Here is a 14,867-nt window from a genome sequence, read left to right as displayed (position 1 = left end):
CAAAGGTGGAACTTTTGAACAGAGAGCTGATTGAAGACAAAATGGGCTTCTAGAGTAGGTAGTGAGTAGCCAGTGAGTAGCCAGTCCTCAGAGGTGCTGGAGAACTGGTACCAGGAATGCCAGACAAAGAATTACTACACTTGTTGAGTTGATGGGCTTAGGGTTTTCAGACTACAGTCTGGATCAGCTGCCATGTAGTCATCTGGTGTTCCGTTCAGGGAAGTGGGATTCTGATGGCAGTGTCACTTATATACTAGTTTAAACTAGTTCTTATATACTAGTTTAAACTAGTTCTTGGTTTCTACCCTAGCTGTGGATACAGGTGTTGTGGGGGATGCAGCATGGTGACCTCTGACACTTGAGAATTCTGGCCGAGGTAGCCTCCAAGGTGATGATGTGCCTTCTGTGTGGGTCTTGTGGTCCCGTCATTATTTATTCAATATCCGTTCAGCAGATGTTTATTGAAAAATTCCTAGATATCAGTCACTGTTGTTGGCTTTGCAGATTGTGATCACTCTCATGTAGCAACTTGCCTAGGCTACAGCACCTGATTTTTCAGTGAGATACCAACCAAGGTTTCCTGTGAAGGTGTTTTGTAGGCATAGTTAACACCTACAATCCGTTTACTATAAGCAAAGGAGATAAGACCCAACAAAGGTAGTGGGCCACACTTTGAAGAATTTAAGGGCAAAAACAGTTTCCCTAGAGAAGAGATTGTGCTTCCAAACCACAGAGGTAACTCCAGCCCGAGTTTTCAGCTTCTGACCTCTTCTTCAGTTTTCCAATTTGCTGGTCCGTGCAGTGGCATAGTTAGTTCCTTAAAATAAACCGCTTACACTCATGCACACACACACATACACACGCATGCATGAAAGGTCTTAAAAATTTTGTGGGACACGTATTATGAAAAAATTATGGATTTCAACGTTTTTTGTACCAAAATAAACTTATCTTTTAACCCCATTTTCCATGGACTTTTTGAAGTGCCTGTGTGTGTGCACGCACATGTGTGTTGGACAACCCTGACCTATTTAGAGATACATCGAAATAATAAACAATGCTATCTGATCTCATTTGAGGTTCCATGGAGGGCTGAGAGAGACTTTTGAGAGAGAGAGAGAGAAGTCAGTCTCTCACTCCACAAAAGGCCACAGCAGCTGGGGCTGGGCCAGGCTGAAGCAGGGATCTGGGAACTCCATCTGTGTTTCCCGTGTGGGTGGTAGCATCACACGTATTGGGGCCATCACTTGCTGCTTCCCACAGTGTTATCAAGAAAGGCAAATTAGGAGGAGAGCTAGGGCTCCAGACCAGGCACTCCAATATGGGATGTTTCTTAAAATAAGACCCATCTCTAGCAGTATGTTAAGCGTCATTGAATGCTAGTCCATCATGTCTTCTTCATGAGTGAGTTGATCTATAGATCACTTTAAAGCATCTTTTTATCTTTTTTTAAAAAAGATTTATTTATTTGAAAGTCAGAGTTACACAGAGAGGAAGAAAGGCAGAGAGAGTCTTCCATCCACTGGGTCACTCCCCAATTGGCTGCAATGGCTGGAGCTGCGCTGATCTGGAGCCAGGAGCCTCTTCCGGGTCTTCCATGTGGGGTACAGGGGCCCAAGGATTTGGGCCATCTTCTACTGCTTCCCCAGGCCACATTAGAGGGCTGGATCAGAAGCAGAGTGGCCAGGACTCAAACCGCTGCCCATACAGGATGCCAGCACTGCAGGCGGTGGCTTTACTCGCTACACCACAGTGCTGGCTGCCCCCCCCCGCCCCCCACTTTTTATCATTTTTAAAAAATTTATTTGATAGGTAGAGTTACAGACAGAGGGAGAGACAGAAAGGTCTTCCATCTGCTAGTTCACTCCCCAGATGGCTGCCACAGCCAGAGCTGAGCTGAGCTGATCTGACGTCAAGAGCAAGGAGCTTCATCTGGGTCTCCCACATGGACTTGGGCCATCTTCCACTGCTTTCCCAGGCCACAGCAGAGAGTGGGATCAGAAGTGAAGCAGCTGGTCTAGAATCGGTGCCCATATGGGAGGCTTCGCTTACTGTGCCACAGTGCTGGCCCCACGTCTTTATCTTTAACGTTACTTTTCTCTTTCAGGTCTATTTGACCTCATATTAGAACTGCCTTGCTACTCACCTTATCATCATTACTTGCCTGGTATATGTATTTTTGCCTGGCATATGTATATTTATTATCTGTCTAGTGTATGCATTTCCATTCATTTACTTTTTAAAAATTTTATTTAAGTTATGCCAGTTTCATGTATTTCACATATATAGATTTAGGAACACAGTGAATCTGTTTATATTTCAAGTGACTGTCTCACAGGCAGCATGTCCATGAGTCTTTTAAATCCATTTTTTAACATCTGTGACTTTTATTGGAGTATCATTCTATTAATATTTACTGTAACTATTAGTTTGTATTTCAGTCTTCCTTGTTGTTATTTGTGTTCTCTTTGCATGCTTTGCTTTTTTGTTGCTTTGTTTCTTCTTTCTTGCCTTATTTAGACAGGATAATTTTAAAAATTCTACTTTTATCTGTTAAATTACATTCTTAGGTTGCATTTTTAGTGATTATTTTAAGGACTACAATATAGATCCTTAACTTTTCACCTTCACCATGGAGTTAGTATTATACCACTTCATGTACAGCATAGGAACTGTGCTAAGTCTCTAGGCCTTTACCTTTTCCAACCCCACCAGGCCTTTTGTGCTACAGCTGTCATATATATGACTAAGTCCTGTAGTACCAGGTTATGATTTTTCTTTAAACAGTCACCTATATTTTGTAGAAACTAGAAGGACAAGTGTGATTTCATATTTGTTCATAATTTTGTTATTTCTGGCATGCTCTGTTCCTTCCTGAGGGTTTGAATTTTCATCTGGTATCATTTTCTTTCAGCCTGAGGACCACTTATTAATTGTGTAAATATGCTAATGATGAGTTTTTAAAAATCGGAAAGTGTCCTAATTTTGTCACGTTCTTAAAAATGGTTAATTTTGCTGCAAGTAGAATTCTGAGTTGACAGTTTTTCTTCTTCTATTTTAAGGGTATTTTACGCTTGACTTTTGATTTGCAAGATTTCCAACACAGTCTATGATAGTTCTTATTTTTTTGTTCCTTTTTATGTAATGTTTTCCTCTCTGCTTAAAAGATTTTCTTTGTCTCTTTATTTGCCAGTGTGATTATGAAATGCCTAGGCATAATTCTCTTACCTAGGTTCTGTGAGCTTCTTGAATCTGTTACTTTATGTTAAGAGATTTGGGAAAATCTTGATCCTTGTTTCTTCAAATACTGTTGCTGTTTGGATCTCTGTTTTCTGGCATTCTGTGTGTACGTATTCTACGTATGTGTTATGGTACCCTAGTCCTAAGGTTTTAATATTGCCCTCTAGTCCTAAGATGCTTTCCTTGTTTAAATCACTTTCTTCCCTCCCAGTCTTCAGATTGGATAATTTCCTTTGATCTATCTTCAGATTGCCTGGCCTTCATCATCTCTGGTCTGCTGTTAAACCCATCTCGTGAATTTTACATTTCAGATATTGTATTTTTCAGTTCTAGAATTTTCAGTTTAAAAAATAATTTCTCTGCTGAGATTTCCTATCTGGTATTCATTGTGAGCATATTTCACTGCACATCAAAGAGCAAAGTTCTGCACTGCTTTGAAATTGTTCTCTGCTGTTCCCAACATCTGTGTCCACTTGCTGTCAGCCTCTGTTGATTATATTTCCTCACGGCGGTTCACATTTTCATGTTTCTTTGATTGTCACATAATTTCGACTTCACCCTCAACACTGTGGCTGTTCTGTTGTGGGGGCTCCAGATCCTGTTGTAAACTTCTGAAGAATGTAGCCTCTGTGTTTTGCCAGCTGATTGACTTGATTGGATTTAAACTTCAAATCCTGTCTCTTGGCCAGTAAATAGCTCCAATTTCGGAGTAGACCTTTTATCCATTACTGCTGGTGAGTTTCTCTGGAGACTCAAGGGTGAGCCAGAAATAGAAGTAGGGTAGGATTTATACACAGGATTTAGGCCTCTATCTCATTCTCTCTCTCTCTCTTTCTCCTCCTCCTCCTTTGTGTCTCCCTCCCCTCCCCTCTCCTTCCCTTCCCTCTCTTTCCAAGAGTCCCTCTTTCTAGTAGCTGCAGTTGTATCAGACTCTGTCCTCTTGTTCTTTATTATTATTATTATTTTTGACAGGCGGAGTGGACAGTGAGAGAGAGAGACAAAGAGAAAGGTCTTCCTTTGCTGTTGGTTCACCCTCCAATGGCCACCGTGGCCGGCGCACCGCGCTGATCCGATGGCAGGAGCCAGGCACTTATCCTGGTCTCCCATGGGGTGCAGGGCCCAAGCACTTGGGCCATCCTCCACTACACTCCCGGGCCACAGCAGAGAGCTGGCCTGGAAGAGGGGCAACCGGGACAGAATCCGGCGCCCCGACCGAGACTAGAACCCGGTGTGCCAGCGCCGCAAGGCAGAGGATTAGCCTAGTGAGCCGCGGCGCCGTCCTGACTCATTTTTAAATTTGTAAAAATGGGAAACTTGGGGCTGGCATTATAGAGCAACATGTTAAGCCACAGTCTGTGATGCCAGCAGCCAACTCTGAGTGACAGTTTAAGTCGAGGCTGCTCCACTTCTGATCCAGCTCCCTGCTAATTCACTTGGGAAAACAGTGGAAGGTGGCACGAGTGTTTGGATCCCTGTGTGCACATGGGAAACCTGAATGGAGTTCCAGGCTCCTGGCTTTGGCTTGGCCCAGCCCTGGCCACTGTAGCCAGTTGGAAAGTGAACTAGCAGAAGGAAGATCTCTATCTCCCCTTCTCTCTCTGCCATTCCATCTTCTAAATAAATCTTTTAGGCCAGCGCCATGGCTCACTAGGCTAATCCTCCACCTGTGGTGCTGGGACCCCGATTTCTAGTCCCAGTCAGGGCACTGGATTCTGTCCCAGTTGCGCCTCTTCCAGTCCAGCTCTCTGCTGTGGCCCGGGAAGGCAGTGGAGGATGGCCCAGGTGTTTGGATCCTGCACCCGCATGGGAGACCAGGAGAAAGCACCTGGTTCCTGGCTTTGGATCAGTGTAGCGCGCTGGCTGTAGCAACCATTTGGGGGATGAACCAACAGCAAAGGAAGACCTTTCTCTCTGTCTTTGTCTCTCACTGTCTAACTCTGCCTGTCGTCTTTGCAAACCTCCAGAACATTTCTGGGATTCCTTTTCACTCTTTAGAGACTCCAGGGTTTCTTTTTTTTTTTTTTTTCCCCCAGAGTTGATGGTTTTTCTCTGAGGGAGGGCTGGTGTCACAGGAGCAGGTCACTTATGGGACCACATTACGAGGGACTCTCCGAGCATCACCTTTAATTTTGGACAGACTGAGTTCCAAGCCCTTGCAATGCATGTGCCTCCTGAGGTGAGGAACAGAGCCAGGAGTGGGACGGAGGGACAGAGATATGTGCTGGTAGCATGCAGCCGAGCTTCATGGCAGTCATTGAATGGAAATTAGTGAACACGGAAGTGTCCGATTGTTATGTGTGGTGACAGTTGGGTGTGGAGAGAGATGATGCTTGGGCTTGGAGTCCGTGTAGCCTACCACCATGCTACAACTCACCTAGTCTCTGGCAGCGTTCCAAACAGCCTAGAGTTATCAGCAACTCCTCGGCAGAGAACTCGATGTAGTACTAAGTTACTGCTCACAATACGTGGGAAGATTCAATCGGGTAAATGCTTCAAGGCCCCTGGCAGCTGTGAGGAGCTCTGCAAGTTTCTCTGCCCTGCTCTGTGCTTTGGGGCAGCCTGCTTTGCTGTGCAGTGGTCTTGTGAGCGTGGGAGAAGTGAAGTTACACTGAGATCACTGGTTCTTAAAAAGGATGTCGGACTTCACCAAGTTGTAAATTGTAATTAACTTTGTTTTATTATTTAAAATATTTTTATTTTATTTATATGGAATGTACACACATACACATAGACTTAGCATCTGCTGATTTGCTATCCAAGTGCTCACCACAGCCAGGTTGGAGTTAGGAGCCAGGAATTCAATTTAGGTCTCCCACATGGGTGTCAGGAGCCCAAGTGCTCCATCACCTGCTGCCTCCCGGGGTGCTTAGCAGGAAGCTGGAATCGGAAGTGGAGCCAAGACTTGAACCCAGGGGCTCTAATATGCAGTGTGGGCATCCCAGGCACCATCTTAGCCACTATGCCAAATGCCTGCTCCTTTTTTTTTTTTTTTTTAATAAGTGAGCCACTACAGTACCGTGCCTGAGCATGGACATTAGAGTCAGAGACCTGGGTTTGAATCCCAGGTTTTCCAATGACACACAGTGTATCTTGGGCCAATTATTCTCTCCAAGCCTGCGTTTTCTATGCATGAAATAAGAATAATAAAACTTACTTGCTAGGATTTTATGACGTTTACTTGAGTTCACCTTCCAGGGCCAAGCACAGTAGGTATTCAGTCGATGTTACTGTGGTCATTATCCTTGTTACTTGTTTAATAAAACTGGGGACTAAGAAAAAATCATAAAAACCGAAACAGAGAAGCAGAGATTCACTGGGAGGAAAGTGGGGCCAGAGGAAGATGAGAGTTGAGGTAAAAGTCTGTTGTCCTAAGTGTGGAGGCAAAGGGTGTACTTTTATTTATTTATTTATTTTTATTTTTTGACAGGCAGAGTGGACAGTGAGAGAGAGACAGAGAGAAAGGTCTTCCTTTGCCGTTGGTTCACCCTCCAATGGCCGCCGCGGCCGGCGCGCTGCGGCCTGCACACCGCGCTGATCCGATGGCAGGAGCCAGGAGCCAGGTACTTATCCTGGTCTCCCATGGGGTGCAGGGCCCAAGGACTTGGGCCATCCTCCACTGCCCTCCCGGGCCACAGCAGAGAGCTGGCCTGGAAGAGGGGCAACCGGGACAGAATCCGGCGCCCCGACCGGGACTAGAACCCGGTGTGCCAGCGCCGCTAGGCGGAGGATTAGCCTAGTGAGCCGCGGCGCCGGCCAGGGTGTACTTTTATAGTGAAGCTAAGCTATCCATGGGAGAGAAGTAGCATGGGAGGTGTGCCAGTGGAGTGAGTCGGGCCCATTCTGGGCCTCTTCCTCCAGGGTTAGAGCTGAAATTAAATATCTAGCATCCATTCATAATTAGGTCCTTGGGGGTCTGATGGAGTATTTCACTGACATAGTCATTTTTCTCTACTTACATTTCTAGGTTTATGCAAAAAAGCATGGATTCTATATTCTGATGTGCTTCTGTGAGACCAGAGTTCCTTGACAAAATCAGAGCCTTATTAAATAACATCTGTGGGCCTAGAGGACAGAGAGTGGCCCCTACGACCCAGGGGATCGGTCAGCCATCCTCTGCTAGGTCCAGGGCTTGGAGGAGGCCTAGCACATGCCAGATTGTTAAGGGGCCAGAACTCTGCTAATTTGCATGGCACACAGGTGGCAAGAAACTGGAGAATGGTTGGAGGGGAAGAATCACCTCTAGAAGATGAGCCGTCACTGGCAACAGGAGGAAGGTCTCAGAGGACTGGACACTCCCATCTTCAGCTGTGGCAGCTGAGGGGGTGGCAGGTGGGCCCCGTGCAGCTCCAGGGGCTGTGGGGTCAGCCTTCAGCTGCCCTCATCTTTGCAAGCAAGGGCAGTCATTGGCACATACCAAGCCTGCAGGTAGCAAGCTGGCCTCGGTAGCTTCTGTACTTCGCATGATTTATTGATCTGTTTGACTTATTTAAAATATGCTTCTGGCTCAGGGGCCTCTGGACCTATGCCAAACCACTACCTGGTATTTAATGTAAAATCAAAGATTTCCTTTTATCTTGCACTACTCGTATAGTCTATATTAATCTTAGATGCATACTTTGCAAATATTTTCTCTCATTCTGTTTGTTTCTTCAATTTGTTAATTGTTTCCTTTTCTGTGCAAAAGCGTTTTAGTTTGATATAATCCCATTTTGCTATTTTTATTATTTTAATTGCCTGTGCTTTTAGAGTCTTATCCAAAACGTCATTGCCTATGCCAATGTCTTGGAGTGTTGCCCATATGTTTTCCTCTAGAAGTTTAATAATTTCAAGTCTTGCATTATGATCTTTTAACCATTTTGAGTTTATGTTTGTATAGAGTGTAAATGGGTCTTGTTTCAAATTTCTGTATGTGGAAATATAATTTTTCCAACACCATTTATTGAAGAGGTTGTCATTGGGGGATGTTTTAATCACATTTTCAGATAACTTTTAGATGTGTGGATTTATTTCCAGGATTTCTACTCTGTCCCATTGGTCTGCATGTCTATTTTTATTCCAGCACCATGCTGTTTGGGTTATGATAGTCTTATATTGTGATGCCCTGGCTTTGTTTTTATTGTTCGATATTGCTTTGGCTATTCAAGGTCTTCTGTGTTTTCATATGAATTTTAGGGTTGTTGGTCCTATTGTATGAGGAATATCATTGGTGTTTTGCAGGGGATTGAACTGATCTGTAATTTGCTTTGGATAGTGTAGACATTTTTACAGTATTAATTGTTCCAATCCATGAATATGGAAGAATTCTCTATTTTTTTGTGTCATCTTCTCTTTCTCTTACTAGTGTTTTGTAGTTTTCATTGTAGAGGCCTTGCGTATGCTTGGTTAAATTTATCCCGAGATATTTAATTTTTCATGGCTACTGTCAGTAGGATTGTTCTCAGGAAGATCATTATTGATGTATAAAATTGCTACTGATTGGTTTTGTGTCTGCAACTCTTCTGAATTACCTAACAGCCTCTTGGTGGGATCTTTAGGTTTTCTATGTATAACCATGTTATCTGCAAGCAAGGATCAATTAACTGCCCCCATTTCTGATTTGTGTCTTCTTCATTTCTTTTGCCTGCTTCATGGCTATGGCTAAAACTTCCAGAACTGTATCAAATAGGAATGCCGAGAATGGCCACCCTTGTCTAGTTACAGATCTTAGTGGAAATGCTTCCAGCTTGAAATAGGCAGTGGACGTGATGAGACACTTTTCAAAAAAGAAATACAACTGCCCCACCCCTCCAAAAAACACATGAGAAAATGTTCTCCTTATCTAAAGCACCTCTACTCAGCGCCTACCTCTCGTCCTGCCCCCTCCCCCAACACCCGCTTAACCAGACACGCTCACTGATCTCACTTCCTACCATCCATGTTGCTCAAATTCGTCTACGTTTCTTTTCTTTTCTTTCTTTCTTTCTTTTTTTTTTTTGGACAGGCAGAGTGGACAGTGAGAGAGAGACAGAGAGAAAGGTCTTCCTTTGCCGTTGGTTCACCCTCCAATGGCCGCCGCGGCCGGCGCACCGCGCTGATCCGAAGCCAGGAGCCAGGTGCTTCTCCTGGTCTCCCATGGGGTGCAGGGCCCAAGCACTTGGGCCATCCTCCACTGCACTCCCGGGCCATAGCAGAGAGCTGGCCTGGAAGAGGGGCAACCGGGACAGAATCCGGCGCCCCGACCAGGACTAGAACCCAGTGTACCGGCGCCGCAAGGCGGAGGATTAGCTTATTGAGCCACAGCGCCGGCCTCGTCTACTTTTCAAAAACTCCGCTGCCACCACCTTGATTTAGACCCAAGGCAGCCCTTGTGTGGATGGCAGTTGTTCCCTGCTGGTTTTCTTGTCTCCAGCCTTGCTCCCTATGCCTTCCCCACATCACCCCTTGCCCCCAGCTGAGTAATCTTTCTAAAGCATGAATTGAATTCTTTGGGCCCCTCACTTAAAACCTTTCACCAGGTTAAACTCAGACTTCTCATTTGGATGATAGCCTTGACCCTGGCTCTGGCTGCCATCCTTCCACTTGAAGCCCACCCTGTGCCCAGCCACGGAGCTCCTTCTCCTTACTCACGGTCCCTGGGCCTGAAGCACTCTTAGCCTCAGCCTTCTACTTAGGGCATGGCTTCTACAGGGAAGTCTTCCCTGGCCCTTCACAGCCTGGACACAGAGGCCGTCTCATGTCTGTCTATGTTCTGCGCATTTCTCTCCAAAGGGTCTTCAATGACTATAAAAATGCCTTTTTTTAAAAATCTGAATATTCAACAAAGCATGAGCCCTGTGAAACCTGTGCCAGGTCTGCCATGGTCACTCCACGTATCTACCTCCTAGCACCAAACCTACCTCCTAGCCTGGCACCAAACAGGGGCCTGATGCATGTTTGTTAAATAAATGAATATAAAGTGCTACTCAAATATAAGGTTTTGTTTGAGTGGAGTAACTTTTATCAGCTTTGAAAAGCACCAAATAAGGTTGCTTTATTCTAAAAGGTCACTAGCATTTCCCCAACACCTGTGCAAAGTGCCAAGTGTAGAATTAAGACAGCAGGAGCAGCTTTGGCAAGACTGGCATCCCATGTGGGCATTGATTTGTGTCCTGGATACTCCACATCTGGTCCAGCTCCTTGTAATGGCCTGGGAAAAGCAGCAGAAGATGATCCAAGTGTTTGGGCCCTGGCTTGCATGTGAGAGATCTGGTTGAAGCTCCTGGCTCCTGGATTTGATGTGGCCCAGCCATGCCCATTGTGGCCATCTGGGGAGTGAACCAGCAGACTGACTCCTCTCTTTTGTTCCTCTCTTTTTAACTGTGATTTAGAAAAAAATTAAATCTTAAAAAGAATGGAGACAGCATTGAACACTGACCTATGAAAACATTATCTGAAAGACCTGCCCCGTAAGATTGGCTTGTTTGTTTGCGAGGGTCCAACCTTGCAGAGAGAGAATGACTTCTGCGGACATGTGAGGCCTGGCAGTTCCTCATTTGCTTCCCTGGATGGGACTGAAAGGGAGAAGGTCTGGGAGGACTGGGCCCTTAGTGGCCCATGGTGTGCCTTCTGTGTCTCCGGGCAGCTGGGTTTAGAAAGGGTCTGACTGCGCCTAATTGCCCTAACTTTGCACCGGGAGCGTGAACCAAGCCTCACAACCAGCTGGCAGCTTGGTTCCCGTGTTCCTGGATGATGAGCTGGGCCCCCGGGCTCCTGACAAGCTGCCAGCACGAGCTCCATCCACAGAGTGTGAACGTGGCCCTGCTGCTGGGAGAACAGAGAACAGCAGGATGACAGCGTGGAGGACAGGCCCACTGGGAAGACAGGGGCTGGGACTGAAAACTTTTCATTCTGTCACCTGGTAAAGAATCAAAGGGACACAGTGAAATCACAGGTGCTAGATTAGAGGAACCATGCCTGGCCCTATTGTGTTACTACGGAGCTGTTCCAACTGTGGCAACAAAACTGTGCATTTTTGCAGCTTCTCTCTTTCATGGGACCCAGGACCCTTTACTGTGTATTAGAAGGTGTCAAGTTGAATGGATGCTCCCAGACTGTCAGTTCTGGTATCAGTTGATTATTTTTGTAGAATCAGGGTGTTTTTATTATGATGCATAAGAAAGTGGGTTAAGAATTCCAGAGGCAGGCAGTGTGGGGCAGCTGCTCAGCTGCCACGTGTGATGCCACGTCTCCTATCAGAGGGCCTGGGTTTAAGTCTTGGCTCTTTTGTTCCAGCTTCCTGCTAAAGCACAGACTGGTAGTTTGCAGATGATGGCTCAGGTTCCTGGGCCTCTGCCACCCATGTGGGAGACCCAGATGGAGTTCTGGGCTCCTGACTTCTGTTTGGCCTGGCCCCAGCTGTTGTGGACATTTGCAGCATAAACCAGTGGATAGATGATCTCTGTCTTTCTGTCACTGTGCTCTTCATGTGAATGAATAAGTAAATAAATAAATAGATAAATTGAGAAAGATGCCACCATAGCCTATTCTTGGAATACACAGTAGGGGTTCATGTGCATGTTTGTGTGTGTACACATGCTTGCATCTGTTAAATTCAACTGTTAAATATCAGATGGAATACAAAGAAGCTAAAGAAATGAGAAAATTTGCTGGCGCTGTGGCTCAATAGGTTAATCCTCTACCTAGCGGCGCCGGCACACCGGGTTCTAGTCCTGGTCGGGGCGCCGGATTCTGTCCCGGTTGCCCCTCTTCCAGTCTAGCTCTCTGCTGTGGCCAGGGAGTGCAGTGGAGGATGGCCCAAGTGCTTGGGCCCTGCACCCCATGGGAGACCAGGAGAAGCACCTGGCTCCTGGCTTCCGATCAGTGCGGTGCGCCGGCCGCAGTGCACCAGCAGTGGTGGCCATTGGAGGGTGAACCAACGGCAAAGGAAGACCTTTCTCTCTGTCTCTCTCTCTCTCACTGTCCACTCTGCCTGTCAAAAAAAAAAATGAGAAAATTTTGCAGAAATCCTTACAACTCACCTATGGCACTGATGGGAATCAGGGTTAGTTTATTCTCTGGAAACAGTGGATGGGAAAGGGCATTCCTCTTGCACTCAAGGCCAGTTGTGTTTTCCAGAGGAAGATCTTCTCCTCTCCTTGAAAGTCATTACCAAATGAAGGAACAGGAGACATAGAAAATGGACTCAAAACGAGGCCTTCAAAATGATCCAGGCTTTATTTCAGGCTTCTTGAAACAAACTAAGCCAACGTTGATCTTGAATCTATGTGAACCTCTGTTGCAAGGCAGTTTACAAATCATGGAAACCAAGACAGGACTGAAAAAGCAATGAGGATTCATTGTGTTTCAAGGAAGAGTTCCTGTCGGAATAACATGAATATAAAAATACATTGAGGTGCAGAGCCATGGAAGATTGCTGAGCATGACTGAAAGTTGTATATTGGAATTCAGGTGGCCACTAAATACTTGGAGTGATGGTCATCCACGTGAGAGCCTGTAACAGTTCAAGGTAAGTGGATGGCTTCTGTTTTTGGCCAAATGGAGAAACAAGACAGATTTCCCCTCTTAAAAAGCAACTGAGCCGGCGCCGTGGCTCACTAGGCTAATCCTCCGCCTTGCGGCGCTGGCACACCTGGTTCTAGTCCCGGTCGGGGCGCCGGATTCTGTCCCGGTTGCCCCTCTTCCAGGCCAGCTCTCTGCTGTGGCCAGGGAGTGCAGTGGAGGATGGCCCAAGTGCTTGGGCCCTGCACCCGCATGGGAGACCAGGAGAAGCACCTGGCTCCTGCCATCGGATCAGCGTGGTGCGCCGGCCGCAGTGCACCGGCTGCGGTGGCCATTAGAGGGTGAACCAACGGCAAAGGAAGACCTTTCTCTCTGTCTCTTTCTCTCACTGTCCATTCTGCCTGTCAAAAAAAAAAAAAAAAAAAGCAACTGAAACATTGCACCATTTTTATGAAGCAATGTTTTCCACGACTTTATACATGAGAAAGAGGTCAGCGATCTCTGAGAGATGGCGACCAACTGACTTCAGCCTTACGATTGCTCCAATGCACTACAAGACAGAGCTTCTAAGCAAGAGAAGAGGCCCAGGAAAATCATGGTGGTCTTCATGATTTCCAGAGACAGGGGGAGGATCTCAGGAGGTCTCTGTGGCTGGAGGCTGGAGGACAGCCTTCTCTGAGAGGGGCTGTGCACAGAGGGAGCCGGGGACCTTCAGAGGCCCCCGTAAATCTTCATCGGAGTCATGATCTGTGCTTGCTGGCAAGGAAACCACCAGACGCTGGGGAAGAACTGGAGAGGACTGCCAGCAACCGTCTCCACACTAGAATGGGGATAATTCCTGTTCCTATTGGAGTGGAGTATCTCATAAGTCATGGGACATCGGGGAGAGCATTTAGAAGGGTGCCTGCCTTAGTGAGTGGACGTTAGCCTTATACTAAGCACGTCTCTGTTCCTCCCTGGTAAAGCATAAAAGCATGACCAGAAAGGAACAAACCATGTCCACCTAAATTATTGGAGAAGAAGAGTAAAACTGAAGGTTATTAATAGGAATATAAAAATGTGCATCACCCAATCATATAAAATTCACAATGTCTGGCATTCAATAAAAAATTAGCAGGCAGCATGCAAAGAAGGAAGAAAATGTACAATCATGAATAGGAGAAAAAAAAAGCAACCCAGCAATGATACAAACAACAAAATTATTAGAAATGTTACATATGTTCAGGAACCTATAGAAAGAATTGAACACATTAAGGAGCATATTATAGAAATTAAAGAACTCTTGAAGATGAAAACTGCAATTTCTAAGATAAAAATGTACTAGATAAAATTGGCAGATTAGGTAACACAGAAGAAAGTGTGATTGAATTTGAAAACACAGGAGTGGAAACTACTCAAAATAACACACTTAGAGAAAATCAGAAGACTCGGAGGAAAGTGATCAGCACATCGTCAGTCAAGTTTGCGATATTCTGTGTCATTGGAATGTATAGAAAGAGTAGGCTGGTGTTCAAAAAATATTTGAAGGCATTAATGGCCCAACATATTCTAAATTTGTTGAACACAGTAAATCTACAACTCCAACTGTTAACAAGTGCCCAAGAAACATGAAGAAAATCAAACCAAAGCACATCATAGATTGCTTAATACCCAGTTATACAGAGAAAAAACCTACAAGCAGCCAGAGAAAAATAACACCCTGACTGTAGGGGAACAAAGTTGAGGTTGATGATAGATTTCTCATCAGAACCTGAAGAAGAGTGAGGCAACATTTGAAGGACTTACGGAAAACAACTGTTAACTTGGACTTCTCAGCACAAATATATTCCAAAAGTTAAGATAAAATAATGACTTTTCTGATACGCAAGAGCTAAAAAATCTTGTCACAAACAGACTGGTTGTATTAGAAAGTCCTCTAGACATAAGGAAGTATGGACCTGTATAAGGAATGGGGAGGACTGGCATTGATTACTATGTGGGTCAACATAAAACACTAAAGCCAATCATTTTAATCTCTTAAAAATAGACATTTAAAGTGAAAGGAAAACCCAATGATGTATTTTGGAGTCTATAAGGTATATATAAGCAACAAAATCACAAAGACCAGGAGAGAGAAATGAAAAAAAAATCATGTTTGTTAGGTTCTTGTA

At 45.3% G+C, this 14,867-nt stretch overlaps 1 protein-coding gene across 1 annotated transcript in view; it reads left to right on the top strand.

Moving 5' to 3' along the window:
* LOC149125275 (uncharacterized) overlaps nt 1–9,152 on the top strand; it is a 159,500-nt gene extending 150,348 nt beyond the window's left edge. Inside the window, exon 4 of the transcript XR_016236895.1 lies at nt 7,205–9,152. The gene's annotated coding sequence lies outside the window, so the exon portion shown is untranslated. The remainder of the gene's footprint in view (nt 1–7,204) is intronic.
* Nucleotides 9,153–14,867: the final 5,715 nt, after the last annotated feature.

The sequence above is a fragment of the Oryctolagus cuniculus genome, chromosome 7, assembly GCF_051225735.1.
Source record: "Oryctolagus cuniculus isolate XC-2025 breed Fujian yellow rabbit chromosome 7, ASM5122573v1, whole genome shotgun sequence".
Classification (NCBI taxonomy): Eukaryota; Metazoa; Chordata; class Mammalia; order Lagomorpha; family Leporidae; genus Oryctolagus; species Oryctolagus cuniculus.
Note: the sequence above shows the minus strand (reverse complement) of the source record. Positions and strands in the feature narration are given on the sequence as shown.